Raw genomic sequence first — 14,578 nt, 5'->3', positions numbered from 1 at the left:
CTCCTCCTTTTTTCTCTCCTTTCAGAACCCTAAATTAGTTGTATGAAGCGTAAACTTATCCAAATAAGTTTAGAACTCAATTTAATTACCAAAAACGAAATTAATTAATTGAGTAGTGAAAAGACCATATTATCCTTTTGAAAATCCAATTTTTTATTTTCCTTATCTAGACAACTTGACTTCTAGTGGGAATATCTCCCTAATACGAACTCTAAGATGAGCAAAATTGGTGGTGTTTTAAAGTTAACTCGAAGATCTTTCCTATGGTACCTTGTATTTCACCTAAATCATCATGTGATGGGAGTTATGGTCATTTGAGTTGACTCAAAACTCATACGTAGCATAACTTGTAAAATTTCAAAATTTGATTATTTCTAAAAATATTTTCTTTAAATTTATGGTATTTGAAATATCGAGGTGTTACATAAATATACTAAAAATTTGTGTCTACAACACAAAAATATTGCATATGTTCCCACACGGGGATATGCGACTGCATACAATGGACATCCATATTCATGCCTTGGGAGTCAAATCAATTAAGCTAGTTCATAAAGTTGTATTTATGATTAGATTAATATTTATATAAGTTTATTTAATACATACTTGTCTGGTAAATGTAACAACAAATTTGGTCGAAGAGATATTGAGTTGAATAAGGAGATGGAGAGGTTTAAGCAATAAGAGCATATGACATTAACGATGTTCTAGAAAGTATAAAATTATTAATTGTAACACCTTGAAATTTGAAAAAGGAAAAGTAGATAAAAAGGTTACTAGTACACTTCTACCAGACCAATCTATGGTTCATAGGAATTTCAATGGGTTGTAGACTAGTCTCGTAGGAAATGGAAAACGAGGAAATTAGTGTTTTGGGAACCTCCGAATGGATATGCAATTGAAGTTTTGATTGCTTAAAGTCAAATATGAAAAATGGTGAAAATCTAAGACGGCGGTGAAAAAGAGAACTCCGCGCATCGCCTATCTGGTTAGTGAAGGACGACTTATTTCATCGAATGGATCCAAAGTTGAAAATATTAGAATGTATAAATGAAATTTCAGAGAGAAGAAAAATTAGTTCTAGAGCTTTTGAGAGTTCCCTCATAATCACGTCCTGGGTTTTTCATCCTCAAAATGACAGAAAAATTTAGGGTTGGTTTTTATTTTGAACTCAATTTGAGCATTTTGAATAATTGTGATATGTTATCCAAGTGGATGAAAAACATAGTTGGTAACTATTTCTTGTTCTTTATTTTGTGTGGCTAAAACCTCCTTTATTTAGGGTATGATTATGTGATTAAATGTTTCAATTAGCTTACGGGTGTCAGTATTCACTAATTTAGTGTTGAACTGAATGGGTTCAATTGATAGATGTGTTTAGATTGATGAATTATAGTTGCAAATAAAGTTCTAGTTTAGCATTCTAAGCTTGCTAGGGAAAGAGGTTTTAGGATTAAGTTTATTTATTGATGATTGTAAAGGTTGGGTTATTGTGGCCTAGCTTGAGAAAGTGGGTCTGAGATCAATCCTACCAATCTAGTTTGAAAAAGTAGATAGATCAGGTATTGAGTTTTTTACATGTGTTGGACTTGTCGAGGTTAGATACTTTCTATTGATATTGCACAACATGTACAATAGAACACCAATTGGTTGGCCGTAAGCTTTGACATCAAAGCATGTTTTCTATGGAATTGGATTTTGACTAATACACCAAGTTCATATAGGTCCAAACAAATATTATCCGTCAACTATCCACAATAAACATGATTGTGGATTCTAAATATAGAAATGAGACATTCATTCTAAGACTGAGTAAAATGATAAATGAGTCATATAAATTGGTAAAGAAAGTATTTATTACTAACGAGCTACTAAGAAGATCTAGAACACTCATAGTGGCGCGAGGCCCAACAATTCTGCCCTAAAAATTATTTTTCTTGCTCGTTTTTCAACTATAAACTCTCTATACTCGATTAGTTTCTCACATAAACTCTTTGATTCAAATACAAAACAAAATTATACGAGAATCCACTCAAAAGAAATTTCATGAATTTAACTCAAGAAATTCTCAACAACTTGAACAATCAAGAACCCAATAGAAACTTCAAATAAAATCCATGAAGAATTCAATTTCTATACTTTCAAGAACATAATTTCGCATAATCAAATAATGATTGATGCGTGGTTTAACGAACCCAACAATATATGATATCTCAGACCTCGTAGGGATTAACCCTTGACAAATTTTCAAGTAATAACCTCAAGAAGGATTATGAACCTTGTCTTCTGTCATCTTTTTTTCTTTTCTCTCAAAACCCTAACTTAGTTTTAAGAAACGTAAGCTAAACCAAATCAGTTAAGACCCCAATTTAAGTATCAAAAACGAAATTTATTAATTGAGTAGAGAAAATACCATACTACCCTTCTAAATGCGGTTTTTGACTTTCTTTATCTAGACAAGCCAACTTCTAATGGACATATCTCCCTCATACGAACTCGAAAATGAGCAAACTCGGTGGCTTTGGAAAGATAATGAGACGATCTTCCCTACTGTATCTTGTATCTCACTTAAACCATCTCATTCTAGGAGTTATAATCGTTTTAATTTGACTTAAATCTCATACTTAGCTTAACATGTAAAAATTTCCAAATTTGATTATTCCAAAAATGTTTTCTTTAAAAATCTAGTTCGTTTAAATAGAGAGGTGTTACATAATTATAACATAAATTTGTGCCTGTAACACCAAAATATTCCTAATGTTCTCACTAAGGGATATGCCTGCATACAATGGACATCCATATTCTTGCCTTGGCAGTTAAATTAGAGCATAGAATTCTGGCCTTTGTGACAACACACATGATATATTTTCCTAAGCAAAGATTTGATGCTAGCCAAGCATCTGATTTATAATCCTTAGATGTAAAGCCCTCAATATCGTGACCTAGCAGACCATTTATCGCATTGATCGCTTCTAGCAATAATAGACAACCTTAGCCCTAATGGTGAACAACCTCGTTGAAATGTTGGTTTCCATGAGGTTGGTATATAAATCCCACATCTATTGTTGATTTGTCTTGCATGGTTTAGGAACGAAGTAAATCAACTTGGAGTTCTCAAACAATTTCAAGAAGTTTGGAAGAATCTCAACCACCTTATCCAATTCAATGTCCCTCTCAAGGAGTAACTTCATAACTAGATCAGAATAATAGTTCTCTTGAGTTCGGAGAGAGAAAATGTGATGTTGGTCATTTTCGACCACAACTTCCTCTTCAAGACACTTCTTTGTGCCATTTTTGACTTTTTAAGAAATCCAAAAATTAGGATAACATGAAACTGTAAGAATCATGTTTTAAACAATGCTATTTTATTTGTAGAAGTACAGTAAAAGGGTTAGGAACCAATTCGGGAAAAAAATAGTCATGTTGAAGAATCTGAACACCTGTTGAGTTTTGTCTCTGATCTCGCAAAACAAAGGTCATGTTCTCCTCGCAAAAGTGACTAGGAGGTTGCTTATGTTTAAATTGCAAAGGCGAAGAGGGATCCTTAAGTTGGGAATGCTTATTCGATGGTGAGGTCGCTTTTGGGCCCAGTCGCCTCCTTCAGCATGAACAACCACTTTCGACTTAGAAATTCACGAAAAAATTCACCCCAATAGTTCGAATCTAACAACAACCAAACAATACATTCATAAACACAAACATCTCAACGTTAAAAGCTTCGAAAATCATTCTTGAGTTCTTATGGGAATTTTATTAAACATGTGGTTCACATTCTATTTCAAATTAATTTTAACATAAAATGGGTATTAAAGAGTTCCTCAATTCACCAAATCATCCCACGCACGTATTCTACAATTATCAATTGAAATTCATCCAACACGTAAAAATATTTAAACCCCAAAGTTTGACATGTTACTAACCACACAATACCCTCAACTTTTCATAAGGTAAAACAATTTTAAGAACAAATTTTCCACTTGAAGAGAGTAAGAGTGAGAGAGACATACTGATTTTTCTATTACAATGAACACCAGGAGTTCAGAAATCGATTTGATACAAGTTGAGAGGAGAGCAAGAAGTTTGGATTTTTTTTGGTTTTTAACTATTTTAATTCTGCCTACTACCCTTTTAAGTCCTTACCTTTGCTTAAGCATCATTTTGGTCACTTTTGTGACCCTTCAATAAGTTTGGAGTTTACTTTTGCAAGAGCCCCTCCTCTTAAGCGATGTTTGCTTTTTTAAGAGGGTGTCGTGTTTGTGGACTTCACATAAGCAAACTTCATTTCGCTTTACTGACATCAAAAGCTTTATTCAGCAGAGTGCTCAACTGTCCATTTCAGCGGATTGGGGTCTATTTGGTTATCTGCCCAATCTAATTGGGCGAATTTGGGCACCCAATATTTTTCCAAGTCATATTTTGAGGGGGTTTTAGCCCCGAACATCATTTTATTCAAGAACTGTTCCTCCAAAATTGATCATATTAACTCCAAACTCTCTAAAATCACCCTTTGTTTTTCCTCTTCGAGGCAATGAACCTTCTGCCCAACTTCAGATAATTTTCACTCTGATGAGTACGTGGAGTGAAGAAGAGTATCAAGAGCTTTTATCGATCCCTCTACTGAGAAGATTTGAATTTCTTACCCAACTTTTCATTATTCTTCCATATTGGATCCTTGGGAAAGAGTGTGAGTGAGAGAGTCACTAAGACACTTGAGCATTGATTTTCATGGTTGTTGGTCCTCAATTGAGTGACACTATTGATTCTGCACTAACTAAAGTTCCCATGGATGATCTTTTTGTACTTTCATTAAACTTTAGTATCATTTCATTTGTTCCGGCTTCTTGGATTGTTATTGTTTGAATTGGTTGCACAAGCGCAAGATATCTTATATATCTACCACAATCCCTTTTTCTGTTGGCTTCCAAGGTTGCAATCTCAATTTTGAGTTGAACTCTATAATAACACAAAGCAAGGTGCAAGTTGTGAGACTCTTTTCTCACCTCAGCCTTACGAGTTGTGAGTCCAAACTCAGCACTAACCTAGGTGCATGAAGAAGTCTTTCCTTCTCTTTGGAAAGTAGGTGTAGGGCTTTGTTACCCCAAATGAGATTTTCTTCCTCAACCCTAAGCCTAAATTGAATTATCAAATTTGTTTCACCTCAAGGATATTAGCTGGTATAGGTCAATACCACTCCTAAATATATGATGATCTCAAAAAGACATAGAAACAAAATAAAAGAAAGTAAAGGTAAGTATTCACAATCACGATAAGATAAACTCTAAATCAATTTAATATGTATCATTTTTCCCACGCAAATATTCCTTTTTTGATAACATTAAAATCACGCTTAAAAATAATTTACGGGTGATTGTGTTGCTCAATAGTGCTAAACAATCGTGGATAGGTTGGGTCATCCTTAATGACACTAATCTTCATTTGATATGATCATATCAATTTATAAAATCTCCTTTCGATCTCATATATGTGAATCACAAATCAACCCATTACCTTACGAAATCTCTCTATCGAGTAGATGTGGGCAAATAGATCAGTTTCATAATTCCTCTTTCTAGCAAACCATAGAAATCAAACCTAAATTGTATACATTAAACTAATTAACCACTTTAATTGATTTCCTTTGAGCATCATCTGGAGATTGAGAATAGGACTGGGTTTGCAATCTTAACCTATAAATTAAACCCATGTCAATTATCCTAAATTCATTTTTAATTTGAAGATTTGTGATTTTTTCCACAGATTTTAGACTTCTCCGATAAGGTGTAACCATTTTAAAGGTTCTGACTTTTTTAAATGATTGTAAATTTTATGATGAGACACAATAAGCTCTTTATCGTATTACTCTTTTTTGGATACAAGAACGATTCCCTCACATTATTAAACTATTAATTTCTCAATTTTTATTTTTGTCTTCTGAAGAAAATCTCTATTGTGATTTGTAGTTCATGAGTAAGTTGGATGTTTTGTGGATTGCGGACATGGACCAATCTAATTTTGATATTAAATTAATATAATACCCTAACTAAAATCACTTAATATAGTATATATATTATATTTTATAATTATATTTATATTTTTATTTTATTAAAAGTAGAAAATCCGATAATATTATAATAACTAAGGAATGAATTGTAGGTGAAGAAGCAAAAAATAGGAGGTGTAATTAAGAGATTTTAAGAGTGACGTTATTTATTTTTACACATCGCAATTGATTTAAAAGGACAAAAAAGATAAATGTACTCGGAGGCCATACAGAGATGACATATCACAATTGATTTTCAAAGAAGAAAAAAAAAAGATAAATATGATCGGAGGCTATGGAGAGGTGACACGTCACATTATCTCTATTTAAGCTATTAATTATAAATGGAAATATCTATTTCTGGGGATATTTATTTAAGAACATTCAGTATGCACACAATTAGTAATAACAAAAAATTTTATTTATAGAAACTAATACTTTATTATTTTCTTTATAATTTTTTCCACAAAATTTTAGTTTAAAAATATTGACATTTTTTAAAATAAAAGTGTACTACATAATTTGACTTCATGTAAAATGCACACACACAAAAAAAAAACAATCTCAAATTCTCATTTTCAACTCAATTACCCAGTTAAAGCTCATTTAGAATGAACCCCCTTTTAATACAATCCATATAAAAAAACTACCATCGTTATCAACAAAACAAATATAATTTTCAATGTCCTTAGTTTTGTTTAGTCCACCCAAAATAAAAAGAGTCAATTTCTCCTCCTCATTAAATTTGTTGTAGTTGTTACTCATTGTGTAAATATCATTGACGCCATAGTTAAAATCTTTTAATCTTATTTGTTGTTTAAATGGACATTGAAACTTGAAGAACTAACTAAGAAACATAAAAAATCTTTAATGGAGCTTGAGTTCTAATTTTGAGTTTTTACAAGCGAGTTCCACTTTGGAATCATAGAACCTCTTCTCCCTCTGCTTTTGCTTCTAAAATTGTTTCTTAAAAGCTCATTAATCTGCATAAATTTTTCCATTTAATTAGAAATCGAAATGGGTTTTCGTGTATCGGCTTTGTGATTTCACCTCCTTATACATTTGATATCTATAATCAAATTAAATGAGCTAAGGGTCAAATTTGATTGAGAATTTGAGATCGATATGGGGAAAACCATTTGTTTGGAGGGTACGGGTGATAAGTTTGTATAGGTTAGGGTAGGAACAACTTTATTTTAATTGTATGGATAAACTCAAAAAATAAATGGAAGTTGATGAACATTTTTTCTTTTTTCCCTAAAATTAATACATGAATAATTGATGTACTCTCGCTGTCCAATTATTCTTATTCACCATTTACTTTGCACATTTCTTCTGAAACTATTAACAGAAGGGTAGTTCACATTACCATTTCGATATATAAAGTATGCAATGTCTTAAAAAATGAAATAGAGAAATTAAATGACTATATATCTATCCAATTTAAAAATACTCAATTTATTACTGTATGAAAAGTAGATACCTTTCTTATTATAGGGTTGTGACTTTTCAATAAGTTGTGACTTTTCCAAAGGGTTGTGACGGTCATGACCCAAGTTTACACCTTAGATGTGGCTGACACATAAGAACCATTGTTGATCCTAAATCGAACCCTAATCCTGGTTGACTACAAGTGGAAGACTAACTTAAGCAGGCAAAGCTTAAAATTGAGAAAAATCAATCACTCAAATACAAAACCTTAACTTTAAAGATTAACTCTTAATAGAATAACATATTAAACTCGCTATAAAATAGGCACCTTAAGTCTTTAAAAATTTAATAAAATAAATGATGAATGCAGACTTCTTAACTAAAGTAAATATCTATGAAGCCAGTAACTGATAAATATGGAAGTTGGGACAAGACCCACAACATCTTGACTAAACGGAAAGTAAATAAAATCCTCCAGAAGCAAGGAGGCTCACCATAGCTAAATCGAACTCTTGAATGTGTCAACGAAGCTCCTGTTAAAGATCCTAAATACTTGTGTCTGCATCATCAGAAGATGCAGGCCAGTAGGCTCAGTACGTGGAATGTACGAGCATGTAACGGGAATTCTAAAGTATAACATAAGTTTCAGACTTGAATAAAACAGAAATATACTTTCCCCTAATGAAACTCCACTACACCATTTTAGGCCTATGACCACACTAATTCTAGACAACGCTTGTAAAGTGTTGCCTAATATATTTTTGGGGACACTTTCAAAGCGTAGCCCAAGTTTTAACTTTTAGCTACACTTTATATAGGCAACATTTCAAAAGTATACTCTTTAATGTTATAAGCTATACTTTATAAGTGTTGCTACAATATGATATAATTGACAATAACTATTAACATATACAGCCACACTTTAAAAGTGTCCTATTTTTATAATAGTAAAAACAACACATTAGAAGTGTGTCCTTAAAATTTCACTAAAATTTTCACTTAAAAAATTCCCTCCAAAATTATTTCAAGTCTCCCTCACATTTTTATTGGCCAAAAATACTAATTCATAAAACATTAATTTTAATAAAATACATAAAACATTTATTAGAAAAACAAGTTCTCTTTCTCAGAAGAACGTCTCAGCTGAAGACTTGAACAACTGAGGAACTGAAGTCGAAGAACAATTAGGTCTTGCAGCTAGAAGGCGATTTTAGCAAAGAATAAAGGATGTCACATTATTTATCTATGTATGTCCTTCATCTTTTTGCTTATTGTTTTTGGCGATTCTTTGATTTTGGGTTTGTACAATTTGGCATATTTGGATGTATAGATATGTGCTTGTATTTGAGAGAACTTAATATAAGGATTTTTTATTCTTTCAGGATTTGTAATTTTGAGGATTTTGTGCTTAAATCCATGGATTTTATGGTTGAGTCGTCCTTGCATATGTATGATGCATATTATCACTGTATTCTCTGCTGTTAGGGTTAAATTCTTGTTGTTATTGTTTTACTGTCTGTTCAGGTTCTTTTAATTAACTAACTAATTTACTTGAATATCTAAGAAAACATTCAATATCAATTTGTTTAGATACCTAATACTTGTAGTAATTTATATTCTCTTTTAACTTAAGACCCCTAATACCTGAAAGACAATCTTTTTCGGTGTATTGAGATAAGATATGCTGATGAACTAGCTTGTGAATGAGGCATAATTTACTAATCTTTACTTGGGCATGCACTGTGCTTGGAAGAAATAAAAATTGTTCTTACAATAATATAGTATCATTACCTTTTATTTTTTTGGCTGGTATTTTGTTATTTTGTTAACAATGTTATCTCCTTGTGCTATTCTTCGAACAAGGGTAGTGGTATAGATTAATGTAAAATAAAAGAAGGGACTTCTCTTTGTTGAGAGACAAGATTATGTCATCCTCTAAGAATGAAGAAAGTCCTGCTCAGGATACAACATAACGGATTAAGGTTGCAGCCTTGTCTGCTGCAAAAGGTTTAAGTTGTGCTCAGGCTGAACGTGCTGCTACTGCTTCTGCCAGATATGCCAATGCATATGGCAAAAAGGTCATCGCTTCTTTGGTGCTCTCGTAATACCTACAGGCTCATTTGGTTCTCCTTAAATACCTTCGCAGCTTGATCTAACACTTCTTTTTGGAGGACTACCCAAGGTGATTTTATATTTTTATGATATCATGAGGAATATCTTCTGCCTTATGATTCTCACAACAAAAGCATCTGGATGGGAATTGGATTCCCTATTTCTTTAAAATATACCATCTACGGGTATTTTAGCTTTCCACAATTTCCACATAAAGAATATGATTTTAATAGGCATACTTTAAGTAACTGTGTTAGTAGGAAGTTTTTAGTTTATGGCTTTGTGAATTCAATCTTCTATTTTGGCTTTCATGGGATGAATTGACAAGTTGCTAAATTTATAATCGAGATTCATTGTGAACAACATTTGTTATGTAAGCAGTGTCGGAATTGTCTGGAATCATTATTATAGATCAATTGATGGTTTGCTTTTACTTGTTTATTTGAGTTGAAAGCATGCCATGGAGAGTAATATAACTTGGAAGGGATATTTTCATATATTGGGAGTTATTTTTCGTGCAGGAAATAACTATGAGCACAAATGGATGGAGTGATGCAGGGCATGCTGTAAATCAAGTGTATGATATACTTTACGTGATGGGCATGACAATAATTTTGTCGTTGTGGAAGGTCAAGGTGGAATACTTCCTAATGTTACCATTCTGCGTGATGTTGGTGGATATCTCCCTATAATTTATCAGGTGATGAAAATCTCCATTTACTCGACTTTTGGCACTATTCTACAAGTCAAGAATCATTTGCTTTCATGCCATATTGTTGGTTGGTTAAACATCTCCATAATTTTTGTGTACTTGAAATCTTGAGTATGCTTACTTTTCACTGATTTGTTAGGGAAATGCTACATGTGGTTATTGTAAATATAGAGAAGATATTCCTCTAGGTCCCAGAGGACATTTGGATATCGACTCTAATTTTGGATTCAGAAAGAGCTTCTTCCCACAGGTATCATTTTTCATTAAAGCTGAAGGGAAGATTACTTTGTCTAACTTCCTTGATCGCATTATTAGAATTTTGGTCTAACTGTGTTTATCGCATTTTTTCTGGTTTTACACAAGAAGAAATAGAATTAGACACTTTTAACTTCAGTCTGAAGTATGGTTGAATGTAGCACGGAAGATCGTTTAATAAACCAAGGACCACTTCCTACTTATATTTGTCTATGTTTTTTGTCTTTCAGTCACAAATGAAATGGCACATAGCAACAACATTCCCAATGAAATCCCACAAGCTAGGTTTGGGGAGGGTAGAATGTACGCCAACCTTACCACTAATTGTGTTGCACAAATTCTATAACTTATTCTTGTATATATGTAATGAAAGATCCTTCCTTCGGAAGGTTCTGAAAGTGTATATCTAGACTTGGCGCTAATGCAATTATTTTTGAGGATAAAATAAGTTCTATCCTTCATGAAACTAGATAAAAGAGCTTAGTTCGACTGCTTAGTTCTGCTAAGTTCTGTTAATCTTTCACTTATAAGCAGGGGAAAAGACATTATTGACCTCTTCAACAACCAACAGTGCAGCAAGTAATGATCAACATAATTTAATCTGGTCCCACAGTGGTTTTCTCATTGCATAACATACAAATTTTGCTTGTACTTCATATGATAGTAGATCTGCTACAGTAGGAGCATGTGGATCATCATGTGTATCATGAATCTTCACTGAAACCTTGCCTTTTTTTATTTTTCTTATGCACTGTACCGAAGGATTTGAAATTCAATAAGTAAAGTTGTACTTGATTTTTGGTTGTCAGGAGATCATCTTACGACCTATGGCTATGGTGCCCCAGAATTTTGTGGATAGTATATAAAGGTCCGTATTTCTTGGTTCCTGACAACATTATTTTTTGTGTTGGTTCTTCTATTTTATAGTCTTTGAAGACTAACATAGAAGTATGCAACTTATTACCTTTTTTTGTGGGAGTTAATCATATTTGGTATTTGAGATCATGATTCTGTCTTTTTCCTAATAATGTCTTAACATCTTATACTGTAGATTAATTTGAACTAGTAGTTGTAAAAAGATATGTAATTGTATATGTCAACTTGTGTCTTTTATGAAGTGGAATTTTCCGAGATTTCTAGGACATTAACAGTCTATTGTTCTTCAATAGGTAGTTTAAGTGCATGTCACTTGTGCTTAACAATGCAATTATAAGAAGATTGAATAATTTGAGTCATTTGCTATACCGTGTAGAAACTAGGCATGAGTAGTTTGAATATCTTTTGAGGAAAAGATTGTATTGTAAGAGTGCCATGGAGGGTGAAGGCTCTTTTCTTGTTTCTTGTTTTGTGACATCGACAGAGTTGTTTGATTATTCTTCCTACTGTCTGACATATTTTTGTTTCCCATTTCTCTCAATGTTGTTGCTACTTGTCCTTCATATTTGAATTTCTCAGTGTGCTCGTGCTCGGCTTTTCTAAAGCTATTGTTGACACAATTACCAGGGAACATGCTCTTCATTCCATCACTTGTGTGTGAATGGAGTATTATTTTTGGACTCATGACATATAAAAAGATGTAATTCTACTTTGTAGGTATGCTTGTATTTGATGAATGTTGTCATTCAATGATTAAGATCACTTTAATGACCAATATTATTGCATATGAAACCACAATTTTTATCATATAGTATTTGAACTGGTTAGTCATTAAGCTATCTATAGATAGCAGAAAGAACATTATGAACTATCACATTTTTTTGCTTCCTTAATACAGAGGATTGGGCATTGGGATTGTTGCATACAACCCCCTAGGCCAAGGGTTTTTTTGTTGGAAGGGAATCACAGAAAGCCTCCCTGTAGAAAGTCTGGTTGTAAGTAATTGCAGTAGTTCCAAGTATATATTATGTATAACATAGTTCCTTAAGTAATCATAATTCTATTTTCCTTGTTTTTTTATAACTATAGTACGTAGTATATAAGATGACGCTAAGAGATTGCATGCCTACCGCTCCTATGTCACGTTTTCTTCATTCTAGCTAACTAAATCCAAGGTTTTGCTCCTTCACAACCTTTTGTGATAATATGTGTGTGAAAGAGGAGTTGTTCTCTGTGTGAATTTCTTTGGAGAATTTAAAGAGTTTGATTTCTTCCTAATTTTTGAATATATATTGAGAAATTTATATATGAATTTTTCATTAATTTCTGTTTCGACTTGTTTCTTTATTTGTAGAATCGAAACTTAAATGAAGAAACAATAGTTTTAATTGTAGGTTTGCTTGTTTCTACTGTTCGCCCTAGTTAACCAAAGAAAAAAAGTAGTTTTGCCAACCGGTTAGCGAGTGGAAACAAGTCGAACCATTAGAAGGGATGTGATGACAATACCTAGAGCCGGAGCAAGGTGAGGTTCATGAGTTTGAACAGATACTAAGGCAATTTGAGTGTCAACACAATGATATATTAGAGGATGTGTTGGTTTCTCTGAGATGAAGTTCTCATCGTATAACTGGTGGTGCATACATTCTGCTCAGGCCTTTAGATTTGAGTCTTGCAGACTGAAGCAACATTATGCAATGAAATATGGGACTATTCCTATTGTTCATGCAGTAGGACTCAGAGATATTGTTCTTCTACTACTAGTTATCATCTTTTAATTTAATACTTGTTGCATCATTTGATATGTATCTGAATACAACTTTATTTTATAATGAATTTTCTTCATGAAAAGTACAAAGGGCTGTTATGGAGTTAGCAAATTCTTACTCATGTAATGTAAGCACCAGAGAACTAGAAATACTTTGATCGTCCAATAAAACATTACCTACTTTGACCTGTGCAAATTATTTGAAATGTTTGTAGTGTATAACTTTTAAGTATAATGTGAAGAGTGTAAAAACAATGATTTGGAATATAAAACAGTATAGTAATTGAAGTTATCTCTATCCAAGTTCTGGATTTTGTTAGTATTTTCTAATTGTGTCATTTATTTTGTCTTTTTGTAACATGAATAATGGTTATAGCAATCTTAGCCAACTTTCTATCATTTTCAGCTTTATAATTTTTTCCATTTCATGCACGGTCGTGGTGCTTTAATGGATTTTCCATGTGTAGATCTTCGACCACACTAATGGACCCTTTCAAGTTGTATGACCCAGTAGTAGGTGAGCATTTCAACATTTTTGCGGCTAGTCTAAAGGTAACAGATCGTGTAGTTACAGTAAGTCATGGATATTCATGGAAACAGACTTCTAAAGGTCGTTGGAGATTGCATCAGATAATTAATGAGAATGATTGGAAATTACAGGGTATTATGAATTGGATTGATACAAAAGAGAGTGGAACACTGAGTTGGACATTCACTTATTGTGTCAGATGGTTACCTGAACCGCTCCTTGTACACACTGCAGACTGGCAAGCCTCAATATAAAGCAGCATTGCAGAAGGAACTTGATTTACCAGTTCGTGATGATGTCCAATTGATCAGTTTCATTAGGAGGCTTGACCCACAAAAGGGTCTTGATCTGATTGTTGAGGCAGTGCCTTGGATGATTGTCCGTAGTGAAACGAGTAGGTGAATGTCAAAAGAAAAAAGATTTATAATTATTGTGCCTTTCTTCACTATTGTAGTATTGTTGCCTTCTTAATGGTTGAGGGTGGGTGGTGGATTTGTTAGTTTCTAAAACATTGATTTTGCCTGTTAACTTTTCTGTTATCATCATTTGAAAACTATTGAGCTATGTCCACGTGTATATGTTTAATCACTTTCTAATTATTGTTTGTATAAGATTATGTGATTATATATTGAATATATGCAATTCAAAAGTGTTGTTGTAGGGTGTCTAATGTTAAAGTTACACTTTATAAGTGTTGCTTTAGAAAAGATATAAAGTTACACTTTATAAGTGTTGCTCTAGATGTACACTTTATATGTGTTGCTCTAGATGATCAATAAAAGGCAACACTTTTTAAGTGTGACTAATAAACACTACAAAGGCAATATTTTTTAAGTGTAGTATAATAAAAAATAATTG

The 14,578-nt window shown here is 32.7% G+C and overlaps 1 long non-coding RNA gene across 4 annotated transcripts; it reads left to right on the top strand.

Moving 5' to 3' along the window:
* Positions 1 to 8,559: 8,559 nt before the first annotated feature.
* Positions 8,560 to 14,341, top strand: LOC107018773. Of its 4 annotated transcripts, none has more exons than XR_003578160.1 (6): positions 8,560 to 8,718; positions 10,105 to 10,545; positions 11,360 to 11,418; positions 12,325 to 12,421; positions 13,598 to 13,743; positions 13,852 to 14,341. It is a non-coding gene; the product is annotated as an uncharacterized LOC107018773 (long non-coding RNA). The 4 variants fall into 4 exon arrangements; XR_001456669.2 differs by lacking the exon at positions 12,325 to 12,421 and having other exon boundaries at positions 8,563 to 8,718; positions 10,105 to 10,283; positions 10,435 to 10,545; positions 13,659 to 13,743; XR_001456670.2 differs by lacking the exon at positions 12,325 to 12,421 and having other exon boundaries at positions 8,561 to 8,718.
* Positions 14,342 to 14,578: the final 237 nt, after the last annotated feature.

Source organism: Solanum pennellii, chromosome 5, assembly GCF_001406875.1.
Source record: "Solanum pennellii chromosome 5, SPENNV200".
Classification (NCBI taxonomy): Eukaryota; Viridiplantae; Streptophyta; class Magnoliopsida; order Solanales; family Solanaceae; genus Solanum; species Solanum pennellii.
The sequence above is the reverse complement of the archived record's forward strand: the minus strand, read 5'-3'. Positions and strand labels throughout refer to the sequence as shown.